This window comes from Lepidochelys kempii, chromosome 8 (assembly GCF_965140265.1).
Source record: "Lepidochelys kempii isolate rLepKem1 chromosome 8, rLepKem1.hap2, whole genome shotgun sequence".
Lineage (NCBI taxonomy): Eukaryota > Metazoa > Chordata > Testudines > Cheloniidae > Lepidochelys > Lepidochelys kempii.
In genome coordinates, this window is record NC_133263.1 from 41,958,807 (window position 1) to 41,977,309 (window position 18,503).

At 46.2% G+C, this 18,503-nt stretch overlaps 2 protein-coding genes across 4 annotated transcripts in view; one reads left to right on the forward strand and one right to left on the reverse strand.

Annotated features, from left to right (window-relative positions):
* The window catches only part of ATF6 (activating transcription factor 6), a 408,706-nt gene that overhangs the window by 386,760 nt on the left and 3,443 nt on the right, over positions 1 to 18,503 (forward strand). The window lies entirely within an intron of this gene.
* Positions 1 to 18,503, reverse strand: part of OLFML2B (olfactomedin like 2B) — a 97,408-nt gene that overhangs the window by 54,873 nt on the left and 24,032 nt on the right. The gene's annotated exons all lie outside the window — the stretch shown is intronic.

An 18,503-nucleotide genomic window follows, 5' to 3' on the forward strand; every position in this document is an offset into this window, starting at 1 on the left:
GCAAAGATTTTTCTGGAGTTCCTCCCTCCAGAGAAGATCATCCCGTAAACTACCAACCAGGGTAAGCAATGTTCAAGTTAAGTCCAAAGCAGACTGTAAAGAGCTACAAAGGGATCTCACCAAACTGAGTGACTGGGCAACAAAATGGCACAAGAAATTCAGTGTTGCTAAACACAAAGTAACGCACACTAGAAAACATAATCCCAACTATATATACAAAATGATGGGGTGTAAATTAGCTGTTACCACTCAAGAAAGAGATCTTGGAGTCATTGTGGATACTTCTCTGAAAACATCCACTCAATGTGCAGTGGCAGTCAAAAAAGCTAACAGAATATTGGGAATCATTAAGAAAGAGATAAATAATAAGACAGAAAATATCATATTGCCTCAATATAAATTCATGCTATGCCCACCTCTTGAATACTGCATGCAGATGTGGTCATCCCATCCCAAAAAAGATATATTGGAATTCGAAAAGATACAGAAAAGCGCAACAAAAATGATTAGAGGCATGCAATGGCTGCCGTACGGGGAGAGATTAATAAAATGGGGACTTTTCAGCTGGGAAAAGAGATGACTAAGGGGGGATACGATGGAGGTCTATAAAATCATGACTGCTATGGAGAAAGTAAATAAGGAAGTGTTATTTACTCCTTCTCATAACACAAGAACTAGGGGTCACCCAATGAAATTAATAGGCAGCTGATTTAAAGCAAACAAAAGGAAGTATTTCTTCACACAACGCACAAGTCAATCTGTGGAACTCTTTGCCAGGGATGTTGTGAAGGCCAGGACAATAACAGAGTTCAAAAAAGAACTAGATAAATTCATGGAGGATAGGTTCACCAATGGCTATTAGCCAGGATGGGCAGGGATGGTGTCCTTAGCTTCTGTTTGCCAGAAGCTGGGAATGGGTAACAGGGGATGGATCACTTGATGATTACTATTCTGTTCATTCACCCTGGAGTACCTGGTATAGGGCCCCTGTCAGAAGACAGGATACTGGGCTAGATGGACCTTTGGTCTAACCCAGTATGGCTGTTCTTATGTTCTTAAGCCGCCAGACTCTGTGAACTACAGCCTCCTACGGGGGGCTGAGGTACCCACGAAGTAGTGTAGACAAGACCTAATACTATTGTGAATTTCCAGTTAGAAACATCAGCATTGTCAGGATAACAGGAATCTGGGCAGCTTTTGACAAGGCTACCCTAGGATTTAGAAGCCTCACTGCATCCTCTAGCCTGCCGGGAGTGCTTTTCCTTGGTTGGGTAGCTATTTCAACACAGTGATCAATGGCTCCATGTCTAGATGGCAGCCGGTATCAAGCGGAGTGCCCCAAAGTTTGGTCCTGGGTCCGGTTTTGTTCAATATCTTCATTAATGATCTGGAGGATGGTGTGGACTGCACCCTCAGCAAGTTTGCAGATGACACTGAATGGGGGGAGTGGTAGATATGCTGGAGGGTAGGGATAGGATACAGAGGGACCTAGACAAATTAGAGGATTGGGCCAAAAGAAATCTGATGAGGTTCAACAAGGACAAGTGCAGAGTCCTGCACTTAGGACGGAAGAATCCCATGCACTGCTACAGACTAGGGACTGAATGGCTATGTAGCAGTTCTGCAGAAAAGGACCTAGGTGTTACAGAGGATGACAAGCTGGATATGAGTCTACAGTGTGCCCTTGTTGCCAAGAAGGCTAACAGCATTTTGGGCTGTATAAGTAGGGGCATTGCCAGCAGATCGAAGGACGTGATCATTCCCCTCTATTCGACATTGGTGAGATCTCACCTGGAGTACTGTGTCCAGTTTTGGGCCCCACACTACAAGGAGGATGTGGAAAAAATGGAAAGAGTCCAGCGGAGGGCAACGAAAATGATTAGGGGGCTAGAGCACATGACTTATGAGGAGAAGCTGAGGGAATTGGGATTGTTTAGTCTGCAGAAGAGAAGAATGAGGGGAGATTTGATAACTGCTTTTAACTACCTGAAAGGGGGTTCCAAAGAGGATGGATCGAGACTGTTCTCAGTGGTACCAGATGACAGAACGAGGAGTAATGGTCTCAAGTTGCAGTGAGGGAGGTTTAGGTTGGATGTTAGGAAAAACTTTTTCACGAGGAGGGTGGTGAAGCACTGGAATGGGTTACCTACAGAGGTGCTAGAATCTCCTTCCTTAGATGTTTTTAAGGTCAGGCTTGATAAAGCCCTGGCTGGGATGATTTAGTTGGTGTTGGTCCTGCTTTGAGCAGGGGGTTGGACCACATGACCTCCTGAAGTCCCTTCCAACCCTGATATTCTATGATTCAATGCCCAATATCACCTGCAAACGACGCTTGGTCTGTGACCCACTCAGGAAAAATTCATCTCCCTCCTGACTAATAGGTCTCCAGCAAAGAGCTTGCACATAATCATTTTTCCATCAGTTAGCTACTTCAATGTGTTGCTACAGCTGGCTCAGTGCATGCCTGTGAGGCTTTAAATTAAAGGCTTACATTTTTATGCAACACCAGTCTCTGGTTCATGTTCTTAGGCATTCAGAAATCAGACCTAGTGGCTTATCCAGTGTGGAATCTGCCTTCCTTCACCAGTAATTCACCCGTTAAGCCACTTACAAACTGGCTTTTCACACAGGGTCCCTTCATTGATTCTGGGCATAGACACCTGTCTGTATCACTGCTTCAAGATTCAGTGCAGCAAGTTCTGTTTTCATCCAGTCCCTTAAGTGCACTTGGAAAAGCTCTGTCTAAAGCACACACCTCCAATTCTGCCATTCCTTCCAATCTCCTAATGGCACATACAATTTTAGCTGACTATGACATGAGCATGCAGTAACACTTTCAGGTATTGTTAATAGACAGCAGGTGTAAAACAAACAAAAGGAAGTATTTCTTCACACAACACACAGTCAACCTGTGGAATCCTTTGCCAGAGGATGTTGTGAAGGCCAACACTATAATGGGGTTCAGAAAAGAACTAGATAAGTTCCTGGAGGATAGGTCCATCAATGGCTATTAGCCAGGATGGGCAGGGATGGTGTCCCTAGCCTCCGACTGCCAGAAGCTGGGAATGGGCGACAGGGGATGGATCACTCTATGGTTACCTGTTCTGTTCATTCCCTCTGGGACACCTGGCATTGCCCACTGTCAGAAGACAGGATACTGGGCTAGATGGACCATTGGTCTGACCCAGTATGGCTGTTCTTATGTTCTTCTAAAAGACTCAAGATTCAAATTCTGTTAAATCCTTCTGAAATCCACAGTTAGTGACATGGCCAGTATAATTTCTTCTCCTACAAAAGAACAGCCTGAAACCACTGCCTGAAATCACTTCCACCACTTGCTTATTTTGGGAAATTGTGTTAAATGATATACCACATGTCACTGCAACACACAAAGACTGATCAAACAAGCTACCAGCTGGAACCTCCTCTTTCTAGACCAACAATAAGGCAGCCAGTCAAGACAAAAAAAGTACTTAATTAAAAGTGTGGTGACACCTATTGTTGGAAGAGAGGTTTGCAAGTAATTAATAGTTAACTTTATCGTTACTAAAAAGCTTTAACCTCTCATTTATTTACATTTGCCTGCACAGCCTCTGCTGTACTTCCCTCTGAAGCCATCAGTACATGAGACTAGTACCTTGGTACACCATTCATCAGTACATGAGACCTTTAAAGGGAAATATTTGTGTTTTCCTTGTTAAAAGATTACCTCACTCTCTGATCTGGACTTCTGTATAGTTCTGCTGTAACCCGTTTAAAAGCTACTGCATCTGACCAAGAAGTGGATGTGCTTCAGTGATGAGTTGTCTTCCCTGTATGTGCTGTGCAAATTTCTCTACTCTGATTCACAGTGCAGATGTCTATTGTGTATGTTGAACTGGTTGTATTGATGTCAGTGAAAACTGCAGACACAGAAGGAGTGCAGAGAAGAAAATAGGCATAGGCACTGTGGTCAGAGAAGAGAATTTTTCCCATAGTGGGCACAGCTATTTGTATATTTGTCAAGTACTTTGGGGTGTTTGGATGAAAGGTTCTATGTACATTTCTGTTCATATTATACCGGGAGATAATACTTTTTTTTTCAGTTGAGTAACTACCCTGGTGTTTCTAACTTATGATCTGGGGTGAGAAGGTGTAAGGAGTTGGGAATTATGAGACAAATTCAGCAGGGTTGCATGGATGTAACTGAGAGCAGAATTTGGTCATATAATTTCCCCCAAACTAAAAAACTCCATACTCCTCTTGGGCCAAATTCTGAATTCAAATTTACACTGGGGGAAACTGACAGCAGAATCTGGCCTTTTGTATCTACTGGTGGTGCCCTCTCCTAGGGCAAAGTTCTGCTCTATCTATCCACATATAGATCATGTTCCAATATTCTGTTCTCTCAGCAACAGATTCAGAGATATTGCGAAAGCAGAACATTGTAGTGGAGAGACGCAGTGGTGATCTGCGAAAAGAAAAGGAGTACTTGTGGCACCTTAGAGACTAACAAATAAATAAAAAAATCTGTGAATACAGACTAACACGGCTGCTACTTTGAAACCAGTGGTGATCTGAGAACACAATTCTGCCCTTATTCAGTCAAGCCATTTCTGCCTTTTTAAATATTGACGATTCAGCAGGAAATTCATATGACCCAACTAGAGAATAAGTCAAACCAGATTAAGAGGGAGGGATCTCAAATAAAAATAGAAACATCCATATCCCTTACCCTCCTTTGTAGATCACCATATGTGGTCAGTTCAGCAACCCAATATATCACATTCACATGCACCATTTTCAGATGCCTCTTTTTTGACCTCTTGGCTGAGTTGTGCAGTGCTCTCCCAAAATGTTTTGCATGTGGAATTTTGGCTTTGTGAATCTACTGCAGTTGGCTCATGTTTGAAGTCTATTGGGATGGGTCTGCATTTAAAAGAATGTGGAATTACTCTCCCAGATACAGAGGGAGGGGAAAAGCTCCAGTATTTGAGCTGACAACCTGCTGCAAGGCACAATTTATTGGCCAAAACAATATTACACTGCATGAAAGAGAAAATGATTTATGGGGAAATATACTTTAAAAAAAATTAAAGATTTTAGGTTATCTTTTAATATAGGATTTTCACACTTAGGTGTTGTACTCTGAATTCAAGACATAGTGTACCTTCCTTGCCATTATTTGACCCTCTCAAGCACGAGTAATAGAGGCTAGCATGCCCTACCAGCTGACCCTACCTTACCCAAGCACATCTCAGCCACTTCCTGGATCTTGTGGGAAGCAAGAGCTCCTAATAAAAGGCAATTAGAAATAACAAAAATAAACTGTTTTGGCAAAACACCATTGCAAGGAAACTACAAAACCAGAGAAAGCAGAGAAGTGACATCCTCCCAGAGCAGGAGGAGAGGTCAGTGGTGGTTCTCAGACTGTCAGATAGCCTGGATCAGCAGTGTTAGAGCCACAGCACAGACCTTAACCCTTTGAGGTAAGAGTTGTAACCCAAACACCAGAGGGGATGTGACACTCACTTTCCCAGTGGGTTACACAATCAGTTGTTAACCAGCAGAAGACTGTTGTGAACCAGGATTCTATTCCTGGGTTTGGAGGGGTGTGTGGGCTAGTGGTTACTGACAACACAGCCAAGTGGATGGATTAGGCACATTGATTCCAAGAGGCCATGTGGCTGGCGGGATGAGCTTTAGACCTGTCACATTAAAGACTTGGGTTCTACTGTCAGCTCTTCTGGAAGTGACCTTGTGTAGCCCCGTCTGTCAACTGGAGAGAATGATGCTTGCTTCTTAGGGTAGCATAGAATTACGAACACCAGATAGCAGAAGCACATAGAGCAGAGCCTCTCCTGGCTCCCCTCATCCCAGCACATCTTTCCTTAGGCCCAGGGCTGCTGTTTAGCCTGTGTACCATCCACTGCCAAGGAGGTGGCCCTGTGGGGCTGGAGGTGGGAACATGCTCACTGAAGACGGCATGTTCCAAGATTTCAGCAGCAAGTTTCCAACAAGCTCTACTGAGCATGTACAAATGTTGATTTTTCAGAGGCTTTTAACTCTGCCAAGTGTGAGTGGATTTTCATAAGGACAGCAAAAGACATCTCTCTGATCCCAGAGCTATGTCAGTGTCAAATTTCCTGTGCCAAAGTGTAAAGACATTAGAGCTCTTCAAAGAAAGAGTTGTAAGAATTTATCTTGAACAAAATTACCAATTTTTCTCTTTCTTGGAAACAGCTGAACCATTTTTGCTGAACTTTACTAAGAGAATTGAGCCTGAAGCAAAGAGTAAGCATGGAAAATTTTACCCCCTATAGTTGAAGTCTGGAAAAGTAACAAGCTACTGAAAAGAGGGGCTTACAATGGAAACTGTTAGGCAATCTTAACTATAGGTTAAGCTGTCCAGAGGTAAGGTTAAGATTTAGTCATGGGTATTTTTAGTAAAAGTCATGGACAGTGTGACGGGTTCGGTCACAGAGACCCCCCTTGGGACTGTCACCTGACATACTGGAATTACCTCTGAACCCATTTTCCCTGCCAGCTTGGGACTTCCAGAACCCTGCCTTGTTGAGCCAGATAAGCTAGCCTGCTGCAACACAGACCCAGGGTCCGGGCCACACCCCCAAAGCTGCAGATTTAACTGAAAACAGTTTAGCAGGTTACCTGCCTCCAGCACCCAGATACCCAGTTCCCAATGGGATCCAAACCCTAAATAAATCCATTTTACTCTGTATAAGGCGTATACAGGATAAACTCATAAATTGTCTGCCCTCTATAACATTGATAGAAAGATATGCACAACTATCTGCTCCCTCAGGTATTAATCACTTACTTTGGGTTTACTAATAAACAAAAGTGATTTTATTAAGTATAAAATGTAGGATTTAAGTGGTTTCAAGTAATAACAGACAGAACAAAGTAAGTCACCAAGCAAAATAAAGCAAAAACACGCAAGTCTAAGCAATACATAAAGAAACTGATTACAGGTAATATCTCACCCTCAGAGATGTTCCAATAAACTTCTTTCACAGACTGGACTCCTTCCTAGTCTAGGCCCAATCCTCTCCCCTGGTACAGTCCTTGTTAGCTCCAGCAGACATCTTAGGTGGAATCAGGGGCTCTCTCATGACTGGCAGCCCCCTCTGTCCTGCTCCTTTTATAGCTTTGGCACAAGGCGAGAATCTTTTGTCTCTCTGGGTCCCCACCCCTCCTTCTAAATGGAAAAGTACCAGATTTAAGATGGATTTCACTATCAGGTGACATGGTCAAGTGTCCCTGTGAGACCTCATTCTTCATTAGCCCTGGGCTGGCCCACATATACACAGAAAGGCTTTCAGATAAATAAACCATTAACAACCAATTGTCCGAGTCAATGGGAGCCATCAAGATTCTAAACCACCATTAATGGCCCACACCTTGCATAATTACAATAGGACCTCAGAGTTATACTTCATATTTCTAGCTTCAGATACAAGAATGATACATGCATACAAATAGGATGAACACACTCAGTTCATTATAAGCTGTGTAATGATACCTTACAAGAGACCTTTTGCATAAAGCATATTCCAGTTACATCATATTCACATTCATAAGCATATTTTCATAAAGCATATGGAGTGCAACGTAACACCCTCCTCCTGAACTTACTGCCAGAGACTTGGACACTGTCCATAGCAGAGGTAGTACATTTAAACTTCCGGTTCATAGAATCATAGAATCATAGAATATCAGGGTTGGAAGGGACCCCAGAAGGTCATCTAGTCCAACCCCCTGCTCAAAGCAGGACCAATTCCCAGTTAAATCATCCCAGCCAGGGCTTTGTCAAGCCTGACCTTAAAAACCTCTAAGGAAGGAGATTCTACCACCTCCCTAGGTAACGCATTCCAGTGTTTCACCACCCTCTTAGTGAAAACGTTTTTCCTAATATCCAATCTAAACCTCCCCCACTGCAACTTGAGACCATTACTCCTCGTTCTGTCATCTGCTACCATTGTGAACAGTCTAGAGCCATCCTCTTTGGAACCCCCTTTGAGGCAGTTGAAAGCAGCTATCAAATCCCCCCTCATTCTTCTCTTCTGCAGGCTAAACAATCCCAGCTCCCTCAGCCTCTCCTCATAACTCATGTGTTCCAGTCCCCTAATCATTTTTGTTGCCCTTCGCTGGACTCTCTCCAATTTATCCACATCCTTCTTGAAGTGTGGGGCCCAAAACTGGACACAGTACTCCAGATGAGGCCTCACCAATGTCGAATAGAGGGGAACGATCACGTCCCTCGATCTGCTCGCTATGCCCCTACTTATACATCCCAAAATGCCATTGGCCTTCTTGGCAACAAGGGCACACTGCTGACTCATATCCAGCTTCTCGTCCACTGTCACCCCTAGGCCCTTTTCCGCAGAACTGCTGCCTAGCCATTCGGTCCCTAGTCTGTAGCTGTACATTGGGTTCTTCCGTCCTAAGTGCAGGACCCTGCACTTATCCTTATTGAACCTCATCAGATTCCTTTTGGCCCAATCTTCCAATTGGTCTAGGTCCTTCTGTATCCTATCCCTCCCCTCCAGCGTATCTACCACTCCTCCCAGTTTAGTATCATCCGCAAATTTGCTGAGAGTGCAATCCACACCATCCTCCAGATCATTTATCAAGATATTGAATAAAACCGGCCCCAGGACCGACCCTTGGGGCACTCCACTTGATACCGGCTGCCAACTAGACATGGAGCCATTGATCACTACCCGTTGAGCCCGACAATTTAGCCAGCTTTCTACCCACCTTATAGTGCATTCATCCAGCCCATACTTCCTTAACTTGCTGACAAGAATACTATGGGAGACCGTGTCAAAAGCTTTGCTAAAGTCAAGAAACAATACATCCACTGCTTTCCCTTCATCCACAGAACCAGTAATCTCATCATAAAAGGCGATTAGATTAGTCAGGCATGACCTTCCCTTGGTGAATCCATGCTGGCTGTTCCTGATCACTTTCCTCTCATGCAAGTGCTTCAGGATTGATTCTTTGAGGACCTGCTCCATGATTTTTCCAGGGACTGAGGTGAGGCTGACTGGCCTGTAGTTCCCAGGATCTTCCTTCTTCCCTTTTTTAAAGATTGGCACTACATTCACACATTCATACATACATTGGTTCAGCTCTGGTCATACCCCCATCCATCGTTATTAAACACTATAATGCTATTCACAGGGGTTCTTGCAAAGTTCTGGGTTCCTGGTCCCCAGGTGCCCGAAAACATGTTGGGGTGTAGCATTGTTAACAGAATGCAGACAGCAATATCTGTTAAAGTGTAGGAGTCTTGGCATTTAGCCACCAATGCCATGAGGCAGTGTGCCTCAGTTTCCCCTTCCACACAGCAGTGTAGGCCTGTTATGCTTTTGCTGCTGTGCTGAGCTTCCAGCCTGTTTACAGGTATAAGCTGAAAACAACCTGCTTGTGGGACTGTCTTGTCACCACCCCTAGCATATACAAAAGTTTTTTCCAGAGATCAGGTATATCACACATCTTCAAAGTGTTTACCATTAGTATTAACTCCTTTGTCTTGACCCACAGGTGAAGTAGCCAAAGACATAAGATAACCAGCAAATCTACAGCGGACAGGCTCTGTTTACACAGTTTAGCTCATTCAGGGTCTATTGCATTTTCCAATCCCTTTGTGGTAGGGGTTTAGACACAGAGTCTCCTCTCTCTTTGATGAAGGCTTCAATTCAGGTATGTGTTTGAGGTTTTGGCAAGGAAAGGGTGCACTGCAACCATGCCTGCCCTCGGCTCCTCCCTCTGGAATCTCTTTGTGTTGGGCCCCACCAGCTTGTGAAGCTTCCCAAATGCAAACTTTTTCCTTCTCCTGCCTTGAAGAGACAATGTTAGTTTCTACAAGCATAGCAGAAACAACATCTTTTAATGGAGTGCTTTGGATTGGTAAGATCCCCTCAGTCATCCCATTCTCTGTTCCCAAAAGGTCAGCTGGGTGGACTCTCCCCTCCAGGAGATTTGACCCCAGGTCTTCCCTTAATACCTGATCCACAGGTGAGGGGTCTGGCATTTCAGATGCAGATCCTTCAACCTTCTCCTGGAGAAATACCTTCCTACAAAAGGTGGGAAGACACTCCTGTTCCCCCTCACCTTCCATCTGGACTTCCCTCTCTGGGTTCCCCCCTGAGGTAGACACCCCAGTGTTCTCCAAAAGGGAAGGTGACCCTGATCCATCTGTGGGCTCACAACTACCAGCTATGACAGACACTTCACTGGCCACCAAAATCTCCCACTTTCACTCAGGTTGGGCTTGCTTCCAGCTACAGAGCCCTTGGGGTCTGTTCCCACAGCAGCGGTTGTCAGGACCCCAACTTCCATCTCCGGGATAGATGTTCCTGTGCACCCTATGGCAGGGCCTGTTCCCTGCTGACCTGCAACTTATTATACAATCATAGAATATTAGGATTGGAAGAGACCTCAGGAGCTCATCTAGTCCAATCCCCTGCTCAAAGCAGGACCAACACCCAACTAAATCATCCCAGCCAAGGCTTTGCCAAGCCTGGCCTTAAAAACCTCTAATGATGGAGAGTCCACCACCTCCCTACGTAACACATCCCAGTGCTTCACCACCCTCCTAGTGAAATAGTGTTACCTAATATCCAACCTAAACCTCCCCCACTGCAACTTGAGACCACTGCTTCTTGTTCTGTCATCTGCCACCACTCGGAACAGACGAGCTCCATCCTCTTTGAAACCCCCCTTCAGGTAGTTGAAGGCTGCTATCAAATCCCCCCTCACTCTTCTCTTCTGCAGACTAAATAACCCCAGGTCCCTCAGCCTCTCCTCGTAAGTCATGTGCCCCAGCCCCCTAATCATTTTTGTTACCCTCCGTTGGACTCTCTCTAATTTGTCCACATCCCTTCTGTAGTAGGGGGACCAAAATTGGACACAATACTCCAGGTGTGGCCACACCAGTGCCAAATAGAGGGGAATAATCACTTCCCTTGATCTGCTGGCAATGCTCCTACTAATACAGCCCAATATGCCATTAGCCTTCTTGGCAACAAGGGCACACTGCTGACTCATATCCAGCTTCTCGTCCACTGTAATCCCCAGGTTCTTTTCTGCAGAACTGCTGCTTAGCCAGTCGGTCCCCAGGCTGTAGCAGTGCATGGGATTCTTCCGTCCTAAGTGCAGGACTCTGCACTTGTCCTTGCCGAACCTTATCAGATTTCTTTTGGCCCATTCCTCCAATTTATCTAGATCACTCTGGACCCTATCCCTACCCTCCAGTGTATCTACCTCTCCCTGCAGCTTAGTGTCATTGGCAAACTTGCTGAGAGTGCAATTCATCCCATCATCCAGATCATTAATAAAGATGTTGAACAAAACCGGCCCCAGGACCAACCCTTGGGGCACTCCGCTTGATACCGCCGGCCAACTAGACATCGAGCCGTTGATCACTACCCATTGATCCTGGAAGTCAGCAGCTGTCAGCAGCAGTCAGGGAGATGATCATGCGACAGGAGCTGGCTCTATCCACCCAATCCCACAGGGACCTGTCTTAAACCCTAGGGCTACAGGAACTGGTCTTGACCATCCCTGCCCCCAATGGCCCATCTTCCCCTGCTCCAGAGGAAATAAAGAGACACTCTCCCTTTTCCCCAGCAGCCCCTGTGACATCACCCTCCCCTCTGGGGCTTTCAGCACAAGATTCCTTCTTGCTGCTAACAAACCCTGGGACAGATTCTGCCACATCAGTAGAAATGGTGCAAAATTGTGTGCCACTGCTGTGACAGTCAGTTCAGCCTGCAAATCACCAGTGTCCATGTGTACCTTAGCTAGCGATGCAAGGACTTTGTAACCTCAAACCAATTCTAATTCTGCCATTTTTCCTGGTAACAAATCCTTCTCATAGATCCAGGTCCCTCCTGACCACAGAAATCTCTGCACCAGTATCCCTCCCACCTTGGAGTGCTTTCCCATTAAGCTGAACAGCATGCATATGCTCACTGCTTGGTTGTGTCGAAGCAACCTTTACAAACCCTGTGTGGAAAGAGGGAGTAGCCTGGGATACCCCTGTGCTCTAAGAAGCAGCAGCTTCATGTGTTACCTGGTGTCTGTTCCCACTCAGCCAAGGACATTTATTCCTCAGGTGCTCGGTGGACTTACAATGAGAGCACCTTCTGGGCTCCTCTCCTTGTACAGGAGATGGGGGACAAGAAACAGAGGAATGGGGAGGTGAACTCCCAGCCTCCTTTTTCCCAGGGGTAAAATGGTGAATCTGCTTTCCCCCAACCCTGTCCCTCACGGCCAGTGGTTTGTGTTTAATTGCAGCTTGTGACTGCTCGGAAGAGTATGCAAACCCAGCTAATCCACTCACTGCATTCACCTTTTTGTCCCACAAATACTGTTTTACATCATAGAATATCAGGGTTGGAAGGGACCTCAGGAGGTCATCTACTCCAACCCCTGCTCAAAGCAGGACCAATCCCCAATTAAATCATCCCAGCCAGGGCTCTGTCAAGCCTGACCTTAAAAACTTCTAAGGAAGGAGATTCCACCATCTCCCTAGGTAACGCATTCCAGTGTTTCACCACCCTCCTAGTGAAAAAGCTTTTCCTAATATCCAACCTAAATCTCCCCCACTGCAACTTGAGACCATTACTCCTTGTTCTGTCATCTGCTACCACTGAGAACAGTCTAGAGCCATCCCCTTTGGGACCCCCTTTCAGGTAGCTGAAAGCAGCTATCAAATCCCCCCTCATTCTTCTCTTCCGCAGACTAAACAATCCTAGTTCCCTCAGCCTCTCCTCATAACTCATGTGTTCCAGTCCCCTAATCATTCTTGTTGCCCTCCGCTAGACTCTTTCCAATTTTTCCACATCCTTCTTGGAGTGTGGGGCCCAAAACCGGACACAGTACTCCAGATGAGGCCTCACCAGTGTCGAATAGAGGGGAATGATCACGTCCCTCGATCTGCTGGCAATGCCCCTACTTATACATCCCAAAATGCCATTGGCCTTCTTGGCAACAAGGGCACACTGTTGACTCATATCCAGCTTCTCGTCCACTGTAACCCCTAGGTCCTTTTCTGCAGAACTGCTGCCGACCCATTCAGTCCCTAGTCTGTAGCGGTGCATTGGATTCTTCAGTCCTAAGTGCAGGACTCTGCACTTGTCCTTGTTGAACCTCATCAGATTTCTTTTGGCCCAATCCTCCAATTTCTCTAGGTCCCTCTGTATTCTATCCCTACCCTCCAGCGTATCTACCTCTCCTCCCAGTTTAGTGTCATCTGCAAACTTGCTGAGGGTGCAGTCCACACCATCCTCCAGATCATTTATGAAGATATTGAACAAAACCGGCCCCAGGACCCACCCTTGGGGCACTCCACTTGATACTGGCTGCCAACTAGACATGGAGCCATTGATCACTACCCATTGAGCCCGACAATCTAGCCAGCTTTCTATCCACCTTATAGTCCATTCATCCAGCCCATACTTCTGTAACTTGCTGGAAAGAATACTGTGGGAGACCGTGTCAAAAGCTTTGCTAAAGTCAAGGAACAACATGTCCACTGCTTTCCCTTCATCCACAGAACCAGTTATCTCGTCATAGAAGGCAAGTAGATTAGTCAGGCATGACTTGCCCTTGGTGAATCCAGGCTGACTGTTCCTGATCACTTTCCTCTCCTCTAAGTGCTTCAGAATTGATTCCTTGAGGACCTTCTCCATTATTTTTCCAGGGACTGAGGTGAGGCTGACTGGCCTGTAGTTCCCAGGATCCTCCTTCTTCCCTTTTTTAAAGATGGGCATATATCATCCCTGCACATATTCAGGAACTGTTCCTGAGTAACTAAATCACACATTTCTTCCAAACTTGTAATGCCTTTTCCCCTCACCCACTTGTCTAACAAATCTCTCATTTCATTTACATAGGCCACATTACTCAATCCAGTTCCCCTCTTAAGGGTCCTGAATTTAACCCTGTAGGTTTCAGGTGTAATCTGAAACTGTTTCAAAACCAATTTCTTAAATATACCATAGTTTGAAGCATCAGCAATAGGCATCTTATTGAATATGTCCAGAGCTCTCCCAGTCAATTTTGCAACCAAAGTAGTTATCTTTTGAACCTCAGGAGAGTGCACAGTCTCTCAAAGGTGATGAAATACTCTGCAATATCACTGGATTCATCATATGGTGGACATAACCTCTCCCATTTATGAATTCTGGGGGAAGTGGAGCCAGCTGCTGAAGGGTTTTGTCTCTTCCACTCCATTACAGCCAGTTCATGCTTCTGGGTCTCAATTTGGGCTTCTCTCTGGGCCTCAATTTCTTTGTTTCTTAGCTCCAGGGCTTGCTGCCTCTCTCTTTCCTTCTCCTCCTTAGCAGCTTGCTGTACTAACCTTTGGGCTTCCATGGCTCTTTCGTGAGCAGCTTTTTCCCTGGACCAATTGTGCATTAATCTCCATTTTTCTTAATTCCATCTGTCTTTTATGTTCATTTTCCTTCTCAGCAATCTGCAACCTGTGGCGTTCTATCTTCTTGTGAGTCTCACTCTCACTCATTTTGCTGATTTTCTTGCCTCTATTTTCCTTACCCGAAATAAGCAAACAGAAAATAACAAACCAGTAACCATTTTGTCTATTCTCTGACCACAACACTTAAAACTCACTTAAAATCACTACCAGTGCCTCAAAGCAATCAACTGTGCACAGATCGTGTTCGACTATACCACTGTGACAGGTTTGGGCACAGAGACCCCCTTGGGACTGTCATCTAACATGCTGGAATTACCTCTGAGCCTGTTTTCCCTGCCAGTTTGGGAGTTCCAGAACCCTGCCTTGTTGAGCCAGACATGCTAGCCTGCTGCAATGCAGTCCCAGGGTCCGGGCCACGCCCCCAAAACTGCAGACTCAACTGAAAACAGCTTAGCAGGTTACCTGCCTCCAGCACCCAGACACCCAGTTCCCAATGGGATCCAAACCCCAAATAAATCCGTTTTACTCTATATAAAGCTTATACAGGGTAAACTCATAATTTGTCCACCCTCTATACCATTGATAGAAAGATATGAAGAGCTGTTTTCACTTAAAATCCTGCAGTTTTGGGGGCGTGGCCCGGATCCTGGGTCCGTGTTGCAGAAGGCTAGTGTGTCTGGCTCAACAAGGCAGGGTTCTGGATGTCCCAAGCTGGCAGGGAAAATAGGCTCAGAGGTAATTGCACCATGTCAGGTAACAGTCCCAAGGGGATCTCTGTGACCAAACCCGTCACAGACAGGTCATGGGCAATAAACAAAAATTCATGGTCCCTGACCTGTCCATGACTTTTACTATAAATACCCCAGACTAAATCTTAGCTGAGGGGCCCTGAGGTGCTGCTGCTGCTCTGTTCCAGTGGCCCCTGGGGCCAGCCACACCAGCCGCTGCAACTGCAGAAGTCATGGTATTCATGACCTCCGTGACTGACTCGCAACCTTATCCATAGGTCACTGCCTGCTCTCCTTCCCACAAAGCTGTGTGGGTCTGTAAGTTTATTCTCCTGGTCATGGTGATTCTCATGCTGCCTTGGCCCTGACACAGCCTAGGGCTGCTCTAACTTCAAGGACTGTACACTAGCTGAGAGCTGCTGACAGCTCCACCCCATCCCTCACACATACCACTCCCCCGCCTCTACACTGGGGTGGGAGAGGAATGCAGGAACTGGGGCTGAGAGCCTGGCCTTTTTATTCCCGTCCATTCTTTTATATTGTGCACTCTCCACTCGCTTTTGCATCTCTAGATCCATCCTAGGCATTACCAGAAAACAATTATAATAAACAGCAACAGGGAGGGTACAAAAAGAGGCCAATGCCCAATACACAACAGGAATGTATTGTTGCCTCTTCTTTCAGCACCAGTGTCCCATTCTGATACCAGTATCATACCTCTGTTGAGGGGCAGCAGACGTCCACGGACTTGCAGGTTGGCTTCCCAATGAAGGTAAAATCAGTGACACAGTGTCACATTCCAGTGTGCAGTCCAGACCAGTGAGGTGTTGTACCACTGCCTGCCCTGCAACTTGGGGTGCCTTACAATGCTTTGCTGCTGTAGCTTCCAACCAGGGCCACTCACAAACAGCTACCAGCGTGCAGGTCCCCACCCCACAACGAGTGTCTGCGTATACCTGCAGCCTGCTAATCACACCGGCTTCCACCAGCCTTGATTACCACTTGCAGAGTAACCCCAACACACTCCCAGACCCGGATTTTCCCCAGAAACATGTGTTCTGCTCTTTCCAGCCCTTTTCTGTAAGGGGTCAATATGCAACATGTTACCTTAACTGGAGTTACCCAAACAGTTCAGTTCAAACACAACACTGTCTTAGTTTTAATTAAATAATAAAACATGGTATTTAACTACAAAGAGATGGGTTTTAAGTGAGTACAAGTGTAAGGCATTAAAGTCAGAAACAGTTACAAAAGAAATAAAAATAAAACACTTTCTAGGAACTTGGTTAGACTTGGTTCAAGGTAAAATCCTCACCACATGTTCCTAGCAATAGGACCAACCAAATTCTCCAGCCAGAATATCAATAAACAAGATGGCGGTGCCATGCACTGGAGAGTCTGAGAGGTTTCTAGGCATCAGAAGATGGGGACAGAGATGCCCCATTACAACCAGCTTGAACATGAGCACACGGCTCATTAGCACAGCTCCAGTTTGATTAAACCCAAGACAGTATTCACTGCTAAAGGGAGCACTGTGTCATCCATTTCTCAGGCACTTCGAGTCAAGATGGAGGCAGCAGCTAGGGTTGCCAACCTTCTAATCGCACAAAACTGAACACCCCTGCCCCTCCCCCTGACCTGCCCCTCTCCCAAGGCCACGCCCCTTCTCTGAGGCCCCGCACCTGCTTGCTCCATCCCCCCTCCCTCCGTCACTCACTCTCCCCCACCCTCACTCACTTTCACCAGGCTGGGGCAGTGGGTTGTGGTGCGGGAGGGGGGTGAGTGCTCCGGGGGGGGTCGGGGATGAGAGGTTTGGGGTGCAGGAGGGGGCTCAGGGCTGGGGCAGGGTGTTGTGGGTGTGCAGGGTGCAGGCTCCAAGAGGGAGTTTGGGTGTGAGAAGGGACTCCAGGCTGGGGCAGGGAATTGGGGTGCGGGTGCGGGGTCCCGGCGGCGCTTACCACTGCTCCCAGAAAGCAGCTGCCAGGTCCCTACAGCCCCTAGGCACATGCATGGCCAGGGAGGTTCTACATACTGTGCTTGTGCCCGCAGGTGCTACCCCTGCAGCTCCCATTTGTTGTGGTTCCCAACCAATGGGAGCTGTGGAGCCAGCACTCAGGGCGGTGAGAGCGTGTGCAGTCTCCCTGGCAGCCCATGCACCTAGGAGCCGCAAGGAACTGGTGGCCGCTTCTGGGAGTCATGCAGAGCTAGGGCAGGCAGGGAGCCTGCTACGCTGCCAAACAGACTTTTAACAGCCTGGTCAGCCATGCCATCCAGAGCCGCCAGGGTCCCTTTTCGACCAGGCGTTCTGGTTGAAAACCGGACGCCTGGCAACCCTAGCAGCAGCTCACACTGGCTCCAGTTTAGATAATTAACTCTTTTTTTGCTGGACTAAACATTAAACACTACATACAGGACATGAGTCACAGGGTTCATAAATGCAGCATCGCCCTCCCACCCCGCATCCTCTTCTGAGAGACCCTTCTCATTGACCTGCCTTGACTAAGTTGCAAGATGTCATACATGTTTGTGTCTGGCTAAAATGTGAGCTTCCGCCACACATATGGATTACTACAAACAGGCTCAGCATGGCCAATCCCCAGTATTCTAAAACCACGAGTCAAGCCCCAAGAAATCATGAAGCTCTTCGAAAATAAAACATTTGAAGTTCTTATTGTTTAATCTTTAAAACTTTAGGTTACCCACTCAGGTCACATTTCCAAGCTTTTCTTCATAACCACGAGGTCTTACTCTTCTTTGAATTGAAAGCTGAGATCCTCACAAAAATCACATGACTCCAGGAACTGGGGCTTTAAGAAGAGTATGAAATATCTCAAGACTTGTGAAAATTGACAACACTGGTCAGGTAAAATTTTCAAAAGCACCTAAATGATTTAGGAACCTAAGTCCCATTTTCAAAAGTGACTTAGGCATTTAGGAATCTAAGCCTCAGTGAAAGACAGTGGAACTTAGGCAGCTACAGACCACATGTTCAAAGACCTTTTGGCATCTAAAGATGCAGCTAGGCATCAAGTAGGATTTCCAAAATTTCCTAGGCACCTATCTGCATTTTTAGGTGCCTAAAGATCTTTGAATATTTAAGTCACTTCTGAAAATGTTACCCCTTGATCTCTTTTCTCCAAGTGTCCAGTCATAGGTCATGATGACAGTGGCCACAAAGTTAAATGAAATGGTGGCTAATTACCAGTTCTCCCACAAGGAATGGAACACCATGATTTGGCTCCAGATGCCAAACCATTAGGTGCCATTTCATTTTGCATGATGTTGTCTCTAACAAAACAACCCAAAGAAAAAGAAATGGATCTCAT